The 17,636-nt window shown below is 36.0% G+C and overlaps 1 protein-coding gene across 1 annotated transcript in view; it reads right to left on the reverse strand.

Annotated features, from left to right (window-relative positions):
* Positions 1–15,889, reverse strand: part of LOC139938874 (uncharacterized) — a 244,012-nt gene extending 228,123 nt beyond the window's left edge. Inside the window, exons 1-3 of the mRNA XM_071934522.1 lie at positions 14,903–15,889; positions 14,320–14,460; positions 12,403–12,559 (exon numbers count right to left, since the gene is read on the reverse strand). The gene's annotated coding sequence lies outside the window, so the exon portion shown is untranslated. The remainder of the gene's footprint in view (positions 1–12,402; positions 12,560–14,319; positions 14,461–14,902) is intronic.
* Between the last annotated feature and the right edge of the window lie 1,747 nt (positions 15,890–17,636).

The following is a 17,636-nucleotide window of genomic DNA, read 5'->3' on the forward strand; positions in this document are numbered from 1 at the left end:
CTGGGTAAACAACCAAAATTATTAGATTTATAGAGAATTTTGTGAGTTTGGATTTTTGGTCCGAAATTAAAAAAGTCGACCATACCCGGGTATGGACAAAATTTTCAGATTTGGAGTCCAAAAATTTCCGAAGATTTTATGGTTTCAAATGATACAGACTGGACTACTGAAGACATTTTATCAGTTGAGACTGGGTAAACAACCAAAATTATTAGATTTATAGACAATTTTGTGAGTTTGGATTTTTGGTCCGAAATGAAAAAAGTCGACCATACCCGCGTATGGACAAAATTTTCAGATTTGGGGTCAAACAATTTCCGATGATTTTATGGTTCCAAATGATACAGAACAGACTACTGAAGACATTTTATCAGTTGAGACTGGCTAAACAACCAAAATTATTAGACTTCAAGAGAATTTTGTGAGTTTGGATTTTTGGTCCGAAATGAAAAAAGTCGACCATACCCGGGTATGGACAAAATTTTCGTTTTGGGGTCAAACAATTTTCGATGATTTTATGGTTCCAAATGATACAGAACGGACTACTGAAGACATTTTATCAGTTAAGACTGGGTAAACAACCAAAATTATTAGATTTATAGAGAATTTTGTGAGTTTGGATTTTTGGTCCGAAATGAAAAAAGTCGACCATACCCGCGTATGGACAAAATTTTCGTTTTGGGGTCAAACAATTTCCGATGATTTTATGATTCCAAATGATACAGAACGGACTACTGAAGACATTTTATCAGCTGAGACTGGCTAAACAACCAAAATTATTAGATTTATAGAGAATTTTGTGAGTTTGGATTTTTGGTCCGAAATGAAAAAAGTCGACCATACCCGCGTATGGACAAAATTTTCAGATTTGGAGTCAACAATTTCTGATGATTTTATGGTTTCAAATGATACAGAACGGACTACTGAAGACATTTTATCAGTTGAGACTGGGTAAACAACCAAAATTATTAGATTTATAGAGAATTTTGTGAGTTTGGATTTTTGGTCCGAAATGAAAAAAGTCGACCATACCCGCGTATGGACAAAATTTTCGTTTTGGGGTCAAACAATTTCCGATGATTTTATGGTTCCAAATGATACAGAACGGACTACTGAAGACATTTTATCAGTTGAGACTGGGTAAACAACCAAAATTATTAGATTCATAGAGAAATTTGTGAGTTTGGATTTTTGGTCCGAAATGAAAAAAGTCGACCATACCCGCGTATGGACAAAATTTTCAGATTTGGGGTCAAACAATTTCCGATGATTTTATGGTTCCAAATGATACAGAACAGAATACTGAAGACATTTTATCAGTTGAGACTGGCTAAACAACCAAAATTATTAGATTTATAGAGAATTTTGTGAGTTTGGATTTTTGGTCCGAAATGAAAAAAGTCGACCATACCCGGGTATGGACAAAATTTTCGTTTTGGGGTCAAACAATTTCCAATGATTTTATGGTTCCAAATGATACAGAACGGACTACTGAAGACATTTTATCAGTTGAGACTGGGTAAACAACCAAAATTATTAGATTTATAGAGAATTTTGTGAGTTTGGATTTTTGGTCCGAAATGAAAAAAGTCGACCATACCCGGGTATGGACAAAATTTTCAGATTTGGAGTCCAAAAATTTCCGAAGATTTTATGGTTTCAAATGATACAGACTGGACTACTGAAGACATTTTATCAGTTGAGACTGGGTAAACAACCAAAATTATTAGATTTATAGAGAATTTTGTGAGTTTGGATTTTTGGTCCGAAATGAAAAAAGTCGACCATACCCGGATATGGACAAAATTTTCAGATTTGGGGTCAAACAATTTCCGATGATTTTATGGTTCCAAATGATACAGAACGGTCTACTGAAGACATTTTATCAGTTGAGACTGGCTAAACAACCAAAATTATTAGATTTATAGAGAATTTTGTGAGTTTGGATTTTTGGTCCGAAATGAAAAAAGTCGACCATACCCGGGTATGGACAAAATTTTCGTTTTGGGGTCAAACAATTTCCGATGATTTTATGGTTCCAAATGATACAGAACGGACTACTGAAGACATTTTATCAGTTGAGACTGGCTAAACAACCAAAATTATTAGATTTATAGAGAATTTTGTGAGTTTGGATTTTTGGTCCGAAATGAAAAAAGTCGACCATACCCGGGTATGGACAAAATTTTCGTTTTGGGGTCAAACAATTTCCGATGATTTTATGGTTCCAAATGATACAGAACAGACTACTGAAGACATTTTATCAGTTGAGACTGGCTAAACAACCAAAATTATTAGATTTATAGAGAATTTTGTGAGTTTGGATTTTTGGTCCGAAATGAAAAAAGTCGACCATACCCGGGTATGGACAAAATTTTCGTTTTGGGGTCAAACAATTTCCCAAGATTTTATGGTTCCAAATGATACAGAACGGACTACTGAAGACATTTTATCAGTTGAGACTGGGTAAACAACCAAAATTATTAGATTTATAGACAATTTTGTGAGTTTGGATTTTTGGTCCGAAATGAAAAAAGTCGACCATACCCGGATATGGACAAAATTTTCAGATTTGGAGTCCAAAAATTTCCGAAGATTTTATGGTTTCAAATGATACAGAACGGACTACTGAAGACAGTTTATCAGTTGAGACTGGGTAAACAACCAAAATTATTAGATTTATAGAGAATTTTGTGAGTTTGGATTTTTGGTCCGAAATGAAAAAAGTCGACCATACCCGCGTATGGACAAAATTTTCAGATTTGGGGTCAAACAATTTCCGATGATTTTATGGTTCCAAATGATACAGACTGGACTACTGAAGACATTTTATCAGTTGAGACTGGGTAAACAACCAAAATTATTAGATTTATAGAGAATTTTGTGAGTTTGGATTTTTGGTCCGAAATGAAAAAAGTCAACCATACCCGGGTATGGACAAAATTTTCAATTTGGGGTCAAACAATTTCCCAAGATTTTATGGTTCCAAATGATACAGAACGGACTACTGAAGACATTTTATCAGTTGAGACTGGGTAAACAACCAAAATTATTAGATTTATAGAGAATTTTGTGAGTTTGGATTTTTGGTCCGAAATGAAAAAAGGCGACCATACCCGGGTATGGACAAAATTTTCGTTTTGGGGTCAAACAATTTCCAATGATTTTATGGTTCCAAATGATACAGAACGGACTACTGAAGACATTTTATCAGTTGAGACTGGGTAAACAACCAAAATTATTAGATTTATAGAGAATTTGTGAGTTTGGATTTTTGGTCCGAAATGAAAAAAGTCGACCATACCCGGGTATGGACAAAATTTTCGTTTTGGGGTCAAACAATTTCCCAAGATTTTATGGTTCCAAATGATACAGAACGGACTACTGAAGACATTTGATCAGTTGAGACTGGGTAAACAACCAAAATTATTAGATTTATAGAGAATTTTGTGATTTCGGATTTTTGTTTTGGTCCGAAATGAAAAAAGTCGACCATACCCGGATATGGACAAAATTTTCGTTTTGGGGTCAAACAATTTCCGATGATTTTATGGTTTCAAATGATACAGAACGGACTACTGAAAACATTTTATCAGTTGAGACTGGGTAAACAACCAAAATTATTAGATTTATAGAGAATTTTGTGAGTTTGGATTTTTGGTCCGAAATGAAAAAAGTCGACCATACCCGGATATGGACAAAATTTTCAGATTTGGGGTCAAACAATTTCCGATGATTTTATGGTTCCAAATGATACAGAACGGACTACTGAAGACATTTTATCAGTTGAGACTGGCTAAACAACCAAAATTATTAGATTTATAGAGTTTTGTGAGTTTGGATTTTTGGTCCGAAATGAAAAAAGTCGACCATACCCGGGTATGGACAAAATTTTCGTTTTGGGGTCAAACAATTTCCCAAGATTTTATGGTTCCAAATGATACAGAACGGACTACTGAAGACATTTTATCAGTTGAGACTGGGTAAACAACCAAAATTATTAGATTTATAGAGAATTTTGTGAGTTTGGATTTTTGGTCCGAAATGAAAAAAGTCGACCATACCCGGATATGGACAAAATTTTCAGATTTGGGGTCAAACAATTTCCGATGATTTTATGGTTCCAAATGATACAGAACGGACTACTGAAGACATTTTATCAGTTGAGACTGGCTAAACAACCAAAATTATTAGATTTATAGAGTTTTGTGAGTTTGGATTTTTGGTCCGAAATGAAAAAAGTCGACCATACCCGGGTATGGACAAAATTTTCGTTTTGGGGTCAAACAATTTCCCAAGATTTTATGGTTCCAAATGATACAGAACGGACTACTGAAGACATTTTATCAGTTGAGACTGGGTAAACAACCAAAATTATTAGATTTATAGAGAATTTTGTGAGTTTGGATTTTTGGTCCGAAATGAAAAAAGTCGACCATACCCGGGTATGGACAAAATTTTCAGATTTGGGGTCAAACAATTTCCGATGATTTTATGGTTCCAAATGATACAGAACGGACTACTGAAGACAATTTATCAGTTGAGACTGGCTAAACAACCAAAATTATTAGATTTATAGAGAATTTTGTGAGTTTGGATTTTTGGTCCGAAATGAAAAAAGTCGACCATACCCGGGTATGGACAAAATTTTCGTTTTGGGGTCAAACAATTTCCAATGATTTTATGGTTCCAAATGATACAAAAAGGACTACTGAAGACATTTTATCAGTTGAGACTGGGTAAACAACCAAAATTATTAGATTTATAGAGAATTTTGTGAGTTTGGATTTTTGGTCCGAAATGAAAAAAGTCGACCATACCCGGGTATGGACAAAATTTTCGTTTTGGGGTCAAACAATTTCCCGAGATTTTATGGTTCCAAATGATACAGAACGGACTACTGAAGACATTTTATCAGTTGAGACTGGGTAAACAACCAAAATTATTAGATTTATAGAGAATTTTGTGAGTTCGGATTTTTGGTCCGAAATGAAAAAAGTCGACCATACCCGGATATGGACAAAATTTTTGTTTTGGGGTCAAACAATTTCCAATGATTTTATGGTTTCAAATGATACAGAACGGACTACTGAAAACATTTTATCAGTTGAGACTGGGTAAACAACCAAAATTATTAGATTTATAGAGAATTTTGTGAGTTTGGATTTTTGGTCCGAAATGAAAAAAGTCGACCATACCCGGATATGGACAAAATTTTCAGATTTGGGGTCAAACAATTTCCGATGATTTTATGGTTCCAAATGATACAGAACGGACTACTGAAGACATTTTATCAGTTGAGACTGGGTAAACAACCAAAATTATTAGATTTATAGAGAATTTTGTGAGTTTGGATTTTTGGTCCGAAATGAAAAAAGTCGACCATACCCGGGTATGGACAAAATTTTCGTTTTGGGGTCAAACAATTTCCCAAGATTTTATGGTTCCAAATGATACAGAACGGACTACTGAAGACATTTTATCAGTTGAGACTGGCTAAACAACCAAAATTATTAGATTTATAGAGAATTTTGTGAGTTTGGATTTTTGGTCCGAAATGAAAAAAGTCGACCATACCCGGGTATGGACAAAATTTTCGTTTTGGGGTCAAACAATTTCCCAAGATTTTATGGTTCCAAATGATACAGAACGGACTACTGAAGACATTTTATCATTTGAGACTGGGTAAACAACCAAAATTATTAGATTTATAGAGAATTTTGTGAGTTTGGATTTTTGGTCCGAAATGAAAAAAGTCGACCATACCCGGGTATGGACAAAATTTTCAGATTTGGGGTCAAACAATTTCCGATGATTTTATGGTTCCAAATGATACAGAACGGACTACTGAAGACAATTTATCAGTTGAGACTGGCTAAACAACCAAAATTATTAGATTTATAGAGAATTTTGTGAGTTTGGATTTTTGGTCCGAAATGAAAAAAGTCGACCATACCCGGGTATGGACAAAATTTTCGTTTTGGGGTCAAACAATTTCCAAAGATTTTATGGTTCCAAATGATACAGAACGGACTACTGAAGACATTTTATCAGTTGAGACTGGGTAAACAACCAAAATTATTAGATTTATAGAGAATTTTGTGAGTTTGGATTTTTGGTCCGAAATGAAAAAAGTCGACCATACCCGGGTATGGACAAAATTTTCGTTTTGGGGTCAAACAATTTCCCAAGATTTTATGGTTCCAAATGATACAGAACGGACTACTGAAGACATTTTATCAGTTGAGACTGGGTAAACAACCAAAATTATTAGATTTATAGAGAATTTTGTGAGTTCGGATTTTTGGTCCGAAATGAAAAAAGTCGACCATACCCGGATATGGACAAAATTTTTGTTTTGGGGTCAAACAATTTCCGATGATTTTATGGTTTCAAATGATACAGAACGGACTACTGAAAACATTTTATCAGTTGAGACTGGGTAAACAACCAAAATTATTAGATTTATAGAGAATTTTGTGAGTTTGGATTTTTGGTCCGAAATGAAAAAAGTCGACCATACCCGGATATGGACAAAATTTTCAGATTTGGGGTCAAACAATTTCCGATGATTTTATGGTTCCAAATGATACAGAACGGACTACTGAAGACATTTTATCAGTTGAGACTGGGTAAACAACCAAAATTATTAGATTTATAGAGAATTTTGTGAGTTTGGATTTTTGGTCCGAAATGAAAAAAGTCGACCATACCCGGGTATGGACAAAATTTTCGTTTTGGGGTCAAACAATTTCCCAAGATTTTATGGTTCCAAATGATACAGAACGGACTACTGAAGACATTTTATCAGTTGAGACTGGGTAAACAACCAAAATTATTAGATTTATAGAGAATTTTGTGAGTTTGGATTTTTGGTCCGAAATGAAAAAAGTCGACCATACCCGCGTATGGACAAAATTTTCGTTTTGGGGTCAAACAATTTCCCAAGATTTTATGGTTCCAAATGATACAGAACGGACTACTGAAGACATTTTATCAGTTGAGACTGGGTAAACAACCAAAATTATTAGATTTATAGAGAATTTTGTGAGTTTGGATTTTTGGTCCGAAATGAAAAAAGTCGACCATACCCGGATATGGACAAAATTTTCAGATTTGGAGTCCAAAAATTTCCGAAGATTTTATGGTTTCAAATGATACAGAACGGACTACTGAAGACAGTTTATCAGTTGAGACTGGGTAAACAACCAAAATTATTAGATTTATAGAGAATTTTGTGAGTTTGGATTTTTGGTCCGAAATGAAAAAAGTCGACCATACCCGCGTATGGACAAAATTTTCAGATTTGGGGTCAAACAATTTCCGATGATTTTATGGTTCCAAATGATACAGACTGGACTACTGAAGACATTTTATCAGTTGAGACTGGGTAAACAACCAAAATTATTAGATTTATAGAGAATTTTGTGAGTTTGGATTTTTGGTCCGAAATGAAAAAAGTCGACCATACCCGGGTATGGACAAAATTTTCAGATTTGGGGTCAAACAATTTCCGATGATTTTATGGTTCCAAATGATACAGAACGGACTACTGAAGACAATTTATCAGTTGAGACTGGCTAAACAACCAAAATTATTAGATTTACAGAGAATTTTGTGAGTTTGGATTTTTGGTCCGAAATGAAAAAAGTCGACCATACCCGGGTATGGACAAAATTTTCGTTTTGGGGTCAAACAATTTCCAATGATTTTATGGTTCCAAATGATACAGAACGGACTACTGAAGACATTTTATCAGTTGAGACTGGCTAAACAACCAAAATTATTAGATTTATAGAGAATTTTGTGAGTTTGGATTTTTGGTCCGAAATGAAAAAAGTCGACCATACCCGGGTATGGACAAAATTTTCAGATTTGGGGTCAAACAATTTCCGATGATTTTATGGTTCCAAATGATACAGAACGGACTACTGAAGACAATTTATCAGTTGAGACTGGCTAAACAACCAAAATTATTAGATTTATAGAGAATTTTGTGAGTTTGGATTTTTGGTCCGAAATGAAAAAAGTCGACCATACCCGGGTATGGACAAAATTTTCGTTTTGGGGTCAAACAATTTCCAATGATTTTATGGTTCCAAATGATACAGAACGGACTACTGAAGACATTTTATCAGTTGAGACTGGGTAAACAACCAAAATTATTAGATTTATAGAGAATTTTGTGAGTTTGGATTTTTGGTCCGAAATGAAAAAAGTCGACCATACCCGGGTACGGACAAAATTTTCATTTTGGGGTCAAACAATTTCCCAAGATTTTATGGTTCCAAATGATACAGAACGGACTACTGAAGACATTTTATCAGTTGAGACTGGGTAAACAACCAAAATTATTAGATTCATAGAGAATTTTGTGAGTTCGGATTTTTGGTCCGAAATGAAAAAAGTCGACCATACCCGGATATGGACAAAATTTTCGTTTTGGGGTCAAACAATTTCCGATGATTTTATGGTTTCAAATGATACAGAACGGACTACTGAAAACATTTTATCAGTTGAGACTGGGTAAACAACCAAAATTATTAGATTTATAGAGAATTTTGTGAGTTTGGATTTTTGGTCCGAAATGAAAAAAGTCGACCATACCCGGGTATGGACAAAATTTTCAGATTTGGGGTCAAACAATTTCCGATGATTTTATGGTTCCAAATGATACAGAACGGACTACTGAAGACAATTTATCAGTTGAGACTGGCTAAACAACCAAAATTATTAGATTTATAGAGAATTTTGTGAGTTTGGATTTTTGGTCCGAAATGAAAAAAGTCGACCATACCCGCGTATGGACAAAATTTTCGTTTTGGGGTCAAACAATTTCCAATGATTTTATGGTTCCAAATGATACAGAACGGACTACTGAAGACATTTTATCAGTTGAGACTGGGTAAACAACACCAAAATTATTAGATTTATAGAGAATTTTGTGAGTTTGGATTTTAGGTCCGAAATGAAAAAAGTCGACCATACCCGGGTATGGACAAAATTTTCATTTTGGGGTCAAACAATTTCCCAAGATTTTATGGTTCCAAATGATACAGAACGGACTACTGAAGACATTTTATCAGTTGAGACTGGGTAAACAACCAAAATTATTAGATTTATAGAGAATTTTGTGAGTTCGGATTTTTGGTCCGAAATGAAAAAAGTCGACCATACCCGGATATGGACAAAATTTTCGTTTTGGGGTCAAACAATTTCCGATGATTTTATGGTTTCAAATGATACAGAACGGACTACTGAAAACATTTTATCAGTTGAGACTGGGTAAACAACCAAAATTATTAGATTCATAGAGAATTTTGTGAGTTTGGATTTTTGGTCCGAAATGAAAAAAGTCGACCATACCCGGATATGGACAAAATTTTCAGATTTGGGGTCAAACAATTTCCGATGATTTTATGGTTCCAAATGATACAGAACGGACTACTGAAGACATTTTATCAGTTGAGACTGGGTAAACAACCAAAATTATTAGATTTATAGAGAATTTTGTGAGTTTGGATTTTTGGTCCGAAATGAAATAAGTCGACCATACCCGGGTATGGACAAAATTTTCGTTTTGGGGTCAAACAATTTCCCAAGTTTTTATGGTTCCAAATGATACAGAACGGACTACTGAAGACATTTTATCAGTTGAGACTGGGTAAACAACCAAAATTATTAGATTTATAGAGAATTTTGTGAGTTTGGATTTTTGGTCCGAAATGAAAAAAGTCGACCATACCCGGATATGGACAAAATTTTCAGATTTGGAGTCAACAATTTCCGAAGATCTTATGGTTTCAAATGATACAGAACGGACTACTGAAGACATTTTATCAGTTGAGACTGGGTAAACAACCAAAATTATTAGATTTATAGAGAATTTTGTGAGTTTGGATTTTTGGTCCGAAATGATAAAAGTCGACCATACCCGGGTATGGACAAAATTTTCGTTTTGGGGTCAAACAATTTCCCAAGATTTTATGGTTCCAAATGATACAGAACGGACTACTGAAGACATTTTATCAGTTGAGACTGGGTAAACAACCAAAATTATTAGATTTATAGAGAATTTTGTGAGTTTGGATTTTTGGTCCGAAATGAAAAAAGTCGACCATACCCGGGTATGGACAAAATTTTCAGATTTGGGGTCAAACAATTTCCGATGATTTTATGGTTCCAAATGATACAGAACGGACTACTGAAGACATTTTATCAGTTGAGACTGGGTAAACAACCAAAATTATTAGATTTATAGAGAATTTTGTGAGTTTGATTTTTGGTCCGAAATGAAAAAAGTCGACCATACCCGGGTATGGACAAAATTTTCATTTTGGGGTCAAACAATTTCCCAAGATTTTATGGTTCCAAATGATACAGAACGGACTACTGAAGACATTTTATCAGTTGAGACTGGGTAAACAACCAAAATTATTAGATTTATAGAGAATTTTGTGAGTTCGGATTTTTGGTCCGAAATGAAAAAAGTCGACCATACCCGGATATGGACAAAATTTTCGTTTTGGGGTCAAACAATTTCCGATGATTTTATGGTTTCAAATGATACAGAACGGACTACTGAAAACATTTTATCAGTTGAGACTGGGTAAACAACCAAAATTATTAGATTCATAGAGAATTTTGTGAGTTTGGATTTTTGGTCCGAAATGAAAAAAGTCGACCATACCCGGATATGGACAAAATTTTCAGATTTGGGGTCAAACAATTTCCGATGATTTTATGGTTCCAAATGATACAGAACGGACTACTGAAGACATTTTATCAGTTGAGACTGGGTAAACAACCAAAATTATTAGATTTATAGAGAATTTTGTGAGTTTGGATTTTTGGTCCGAAATGAAAAAAGTCGACCATACCCGGATATGGACAAAATTTTCAGATTTGGAGTCCAAAAATTTCCGAAGATTTTATGGTTTCAAATGATACAGACAGACTACTGAAGAAATTTTATCAGTTGAGACTGGGTAAACAACCAAAATTATTAGATTTATAGAGAATATTGTGAGTTTGGATTTTTGGTCCGAATTGAAAAAAGTCGACCATACCCGCGTATGGACAAAATTTTCAGATTTGGGGTCAAACAATTTCTGATGATTTTATGGTTCCAAATGATACAGACTGGACTACTGAAGACATTTTATCAGTTGAGACTGGGTAAACAACCAAAATTATTAGATTTATAGAGAATTTTGTGAGTTTGGATTTTTGGTCCGAAATGAAAAAAGTCGACCATACTCGGGTATGGACAAAATTTTCGTTTTGGGGTCAAACAGTTTCCAATGATTTTATGGTTCCAAATGATACAGAACGGACTACTGAAGACATTTTATCAGTTGAGACTGGGTAAACAACCAAAATTATTAGATTTATAGAGAATTTTGTGAGTTTGGATTTTTGGTCCGAAATGAAAAAAGTCGACCATACTCGGGTATGGACAAAATTTTCAGATTTGGGGTCAAAAAATTTCCGATGATTTTATGGTTTCAAATGATACAGAAATGAAAAGTCGACCATACCCGGGTATGGACAAAATTTTCGTTTTGGGGTCAAACAATTTCCCAAGATTTTATGGTTCCAAATGATACAGAACGGACTACTGAAGACATTTTATCAGTTGAGACTGGGTAAACAACCAAAATTATTAGATTTATAGAGAATTTTGTGAGTTTGGATTTTTGGTCCGAAATGAAAAAAGTCGACCATACCCGGGTATGGACAAAATTTTCAGATTTGGGGTAAAACAATTTCTGATGATTTTATGGTTCCAAATGATACAGAACGGACTACTGAAGACATTTTATCAGTTGAGACTGGGTAAACAACCAAAATTATTAGATTTATAGAAAAATTTGCGAGTTTGGATTTTCGGTCCAATAAAAAAAAAGCAACCATACTTGGGTATGGACAAAATTCCCAAAAAACTGTGATGCTGGTATGGGTCGAATTTTCAGATTTGGGGTGAACAATTTTTTGTAATTTATGAGTACATCAGCAAAAGTTTGAGATTAATTGAAGATTTCATGAGTTTGGGTGTTTTGGTCAAAATCCCAAAAAATCTGTGGCGCCTGCATGGGTCAAGTTTTCAGATTTGGGGGTCAAACAATTTTCAGTGATTTTATGGTTTCATATCATAGGCCTACAGAACAAAATACTGAAAACATTTCATTAGTGCGGACTGAGTAAATCGTTCTCAATGAAACTCCCTCTCTATTAGGTCCAGTTAAATGTTGAAAGACAAAATCAACCAGGTGTTGTCCCATTGGTTGAAATTGTTGAAAGTGTTTGCAAAGACTTCTGCTTTTTATGGGGAGAGAGAGTTATTACATGTGCACATATAATCAATACTAGCAGAGCAAGCAAACAGTAAACATGGATTACCTTAGGCCTTTACGACATTGCATCCTCTAAGGCGCAGTGACTCTTGGACTGTGGAGAGCAGCAAGTAGTACAAGTAGAATGGTGCAGGTAAGATTGCAGGGCGGGAAGAAGAGGCGTAGGGTGTAGAGGCTGCAACTGTCTTGTCTGCAGCTTTCACCTGCAATTTGGAGGGAAAATGACCTAACACAGTGTTATTTAACAGTTTGGAATAAATTATTATACTGATTTCCAACCTTTCTACCTCAGACAGTTTCGCTATTCCTATTGGTGGAGAGTGCGTCACGTGGGTGTGTATAAACCTTTGTTTATGACTAGTAAAAAGTGCTGAAACATGGGCGAGACACGCGAGCTTGCGCCTGTTCTTATAAGACAGTTTCTTCATTCCTATTGGTCGAGAGCAACGGCTGAAACAGTTGTGCCACATCACGCAATACGCGCGACGCGCACAGCATTCCCTTATGAGGAGTTATTTACCCGAGGGTGGTGGAGAGCTTTACCATTTCAGAGCTGGAGGGGTGTTGTGTTGAAAGAAATCATTGAACAATTATAATTTTTACATTTATTTTACTTTTTTACAAAGAATTGTTGTTGTTTTTGACCGAAAAGGTATTTATGAATGGGAATCACAGTGTGTTGAATCGGTTTTCAACTAGTGGTTTAAACCCGCCGAGGCCTGGTTCTTGATAATTTACCTCGACTTCATCTCGGTAAAATTATCAAGAACCAGGCCTCGTTGGGATTAAACCACTAGTTGAAAACCAATTCACCACACAGTGATTCCCCTATTTAAAAACCAATGATTTATGTATGAAAGATCCAATTCTCCAAAGGTTTTTTAAAGGATGAATTATCTCCTGTACATTTCAATAATGCAATCAGGAAGTAGGTACGATCGACATATAAAAAGTGAGGTGAATGTGTGAGATTTTGTTAAAGGTGGTGGACACTATTGGTAATTACTCAAAATAATGATTAGCATAAAACCTTACTTGGTAACAAGTAATGGGGAGAGGTTGATATTATAAATCATTGTGAGAAACGGCTCCATGTGAAGTAAAGTGGTTTTCGAGAAAGAAGTTATTTTCCACGAATTTGATTTCGAGACATCAGATTTAGAATTTGAGGTCTCAAAATCAAGCACATGAAAGCACACAACTTCGTGTGACAAGGGTGTTTTTTCTTTCATTATTATCTCGCAATTTCAACGACCAATTGAGTTCAAATTTTCACAGGTTTGTTATTTTGTGCATATGTTGAGATACACCATGAAGGTAGAATTGGATACACCAAGTGAGAAGACTGGTCTTTGACAATTACCTATAGTGTCCAGTGTCTTTAAAGCCATTATACACTTTCGTACAGACAAAAACAAAAAAAGTTCAAAGATTTACAAATAATTTACAGGGTTTACAGAAGGTAATGGTGAAAGACTTCTCTTGAAATAGTACTCCATGAAATGCTTTACTTTTTGAGAAAACATTAAAACAATTATCAATTCTCGAACAACGAGAATTACGGATTTATAGTAAACACATGACACGGCGAAACGTGCCGAAACAAGAGTGGTTTTTCCAGTTATTTTCTCCCTACTCCGATGACCGATTGGGCCTAAATTTTCACAGGTTTGTTATTTTATATATAAGTTGTGATACACGAAGTGTGGGATTTGGACAATACTGTTTACCGAAAGTGTATACAGATTGTCTTAAATGTTGGTACAATTAAATTGCAAGTGTAACAGTCTTAAGTTTACGGGGCTAGTATTTCAACCTTGTATCTAGTACGCAATATTTCTTGTACCAATTTAATTTCACATTTCAGTTCACACATTGTCACGAGTACTCTAAATGTTATTGTTGTGAAACAGTTTTGATGAGTGAAAGGGTGGGCAAACACTTAACCGAAAATCTCCTTTACCACAAAATGCTGAAAATGCCTGCTATTGAGAGTTCCCTGACGAAATTCTCCAACACTGAAAATGTTTCCAATGAAGCAGAGAGAGTGCTCATCTCTTAGAGGTTGACTCGCTGATTAGGGGAAGTTGTAAGGCACAAAGACCTGCGTATTATGAGAGAAAGTATGAGATCTATTGAGAATTTTGTAAGTTTGAGTTTTTGGTAAAAAAAAACAAAAATATCTGCCCATTGATTTCTGTCAGTTTGGGAATTTTTTCAGATTTGTGGTCAAAAATAATGTTAATAGTAATAATAATATGCCTTTGATATTTTGTCGTGGTACTCGGGGAAAAGTACTGACACACTAAGTATACAGAGCTGACACACATCGGTGTGTGGGTAAAAACCAAAATTAACATATAGGCCTAGCACATTGAAAACTTCTAACTTGAACACTTTCACCTTGGTTTCTTAAGTCGCTCATTGGACTACATTTCATTTGCTTGGGCAAGACAACAAAACACACCAAAATTTGAACAATGAAGATTTCTTGCTTAAACACCTGGGTATCTTGACAAAGACAAATCTCCCAATAGACAACATACCTGTATTTGAAGATTTCTTGCTTGAACATTTCTTTCTTGAAACAATCGCTCATAAGACAAAAACAACACATTGAAGATTTCTTGCTTGCTCCATGCTTAAACACTTATCTTGACATAATCCCTCATTGGACAAAATAACTGTAGGATAAGTAGTCCTACTTGAAGATTTCTTTCTAGATTGAAGTTGAAACATCCTTCTTGACATATCGCCCATAAGACAAAATATCACACACTCTAAAATTTCTCCTAAAGATCATGTCTTAAGTATTGAAGTTCATGTTTATTTCGAATTTCATGGACCATGATCTTTGGAAGAAAGTCTTCTTGAATGTACACTACTTGCCCTTGCTGAAACACTCACACTATACGAGTCGTACGACTGTACTTATACTAGTTGAAACTGCTGTGATCTCGGCCTCCCCGGGGCCCTGCGCGTGGCTGAATGCATGCCGTGTTTTTGGCTCATCTCTCCCCGTCATGATCGTGTCTCCGCCCCGGTCATGTCGTCCGTCCCCGTGCTTCCGTGGCCAGTGTTCGAAGTAAGCTCTGTGGAATTCACACAGCTCCACAACTACGTTGTATACAACTCTCAAAGCTGGTTGCAAACTCAACACAGAGGTCGCCTAATATAAATTTGAGCAGTAAATTTATTCCAAAGAGTAGATGGTTCCATCCTGCGGTGATGGCTACAGTCGTCAGGTCGCACTCCGTGGAATTCGCACAGCCAAGAGTTCCTCATGTGAAGTCAGACGTGTTGTTGTTCTCGTTGAAGGTCCCTGTCGACCTCGGTGTAGAACTCTCAAAGCCTGCAAGCACAGAATTTTCGCCCAAATTCGAGCAACAGGTTAATTCCAAAGAGTATAGAAATGTCCCCTAAGCCGTTGGAAGGATGATACAACAGTCCGAGTCACATTAAATTCAGTGTTCTCACAAAACAAAAACCACCACTTTTCCACGTGCGTTTAAAGCACAGCAGCAGCACACACCCTCTTCGTGCTGAGTTTTTTTCATGAAATGGCATCTTCTCTCCAAAGTGAGCGATTCGACAAACCGCACATTTTGCATAACAATGGAAATCTGGCCCGTTATACGCGATGGTATGTCAAATTTTGGCCAATCCAATGCTTAGAACCTCTTGTGGAAAATAAGCCCCGCCCAGCTTCACTGTTGCTGTCACATCTCTTACACACATGTGGGTGACAGCAACAACTTTGGCTTGGTGTCAAGTTTTTCTAATTTGCATACCAGAAAAACAAAATGTATTACATGAATGTGCAGGTGTGCAAAAGTCGTCTGCTAGCTTTTTGGATGTTGAATAGGGATGGGGTGTTAAGATGCATTGAGATAATGGGGGACGACTTGGTAAATCTGCCTGTATACACCCAAGCCAAATGAGTGCACTCCTTTCAGATATCCATCCTATCTAAACAATGACAATTGTTGGGTTTTATAGCTAAAAATGAGCTTTACTTCGTTGTGGGGTAATAACATATTTGACACTTTATGATTAATTGATCTTATTTGAATGAACAAATTGCAGTCTAGTTGTTCCACTGTCTTTGACAGATATCTTTGTCGTTTTATGAAAATATAAACACGTCTTTTTTAACTATAGCACCCCCCCCCTTTCAAATGCTTGATTTCGAGACCTCAAATCCTAAATCTGATGTCTCGAAATCAAATTCGTGGAAAATTACTTCTTTCTCGAAAACTACATTACTTCAGAGGCAGCCGTTTTTCACAATTACTAAACCTCTACCCATTACTCGTTACCAAGAAAGGTTTTATGCTAACTATCTATTTTGAGTAATTACCAATAATGTCCACTGTCGTTTAAGCCTACAGTAAATACGCAACACATAAACTGGTTGTATTAGTCATGTATAGCCCACCCTTCGTGTGTCTTTACCAAGTATTGTGAATTATCTAGCTCCTGCTCGTGTATATTCGGATGGCCCAAGGTATACAGAAAATGTTTTTAAACAGACCTGCTGAGACTCGGAAGTGCTTTGTGGTTATAACAATCCATCAACAGAGGGCGCTATTTACAAATAACAGTCTCCAAATTTTTGGCAACTCTTACGATGCTAAGGGTAGGCTACTGCTTGAGTGTCATCACCCGCAACATGTGCAGGCGACACCTACTATTACATTTTAAAAGAAATCCAGCCTTCTTTTTATTTGGTCATTATTATCCACAATTTTTTCATTATGAGCAGTGAAGTGTATTGCATGCTGCTATATGTACAGGGCCTAACTTCATTATGACTGTACAAGCACAGAAACACTTGCTTAGCATTGAATAGCTTTAACAGAAAATTGGTTACCAGCAACAATTACATTTTAAGTTTACATCGTTGTGATTGGTGGCCCGGGGCTAACTTTTCTGACGGAAAGAACCAACACAGCGGCAGGGGAAAAACATATTGCAATGCAGTTTGGGAAAAAAAATCGCGGCCCGGGGTTGGGGGTTGGGGTTGGGGTTGGGACGGGGATGGGTTGGGGGTTGTGGTTGGGGTTGGGACGGGGATGGGTTGGGGTTGGGGTTGGGGTTGGGACGGGGATGGGGCTGGCAATGGGGGGGGGGGGGGGGTAATGCTTCTCATACTGTGTTTTTATAGGGATTATTTCTCCTATTTGGACATGATATTTAACTCTGAAATTTAATGGCAATAAATTTAGTATACTGGAGCTTTGAATAGTACATTGCATCCAGTGGCGTAACTAGATATTT

The sequence above is a fragment of the Asterias amurensis genome, chromosome 6 (assembly GCF_032118995.1).
Source record: "Asterias amurensis chromosome 6, ASM3211899v1".
In the NCBI taxonomy this organism is placed as follows: Eukaryota; Metazoa; Echinodermata; class Asteroidea; order Forcipulatida; family Asteriidae; genus Asterias; species Asterias amurensis.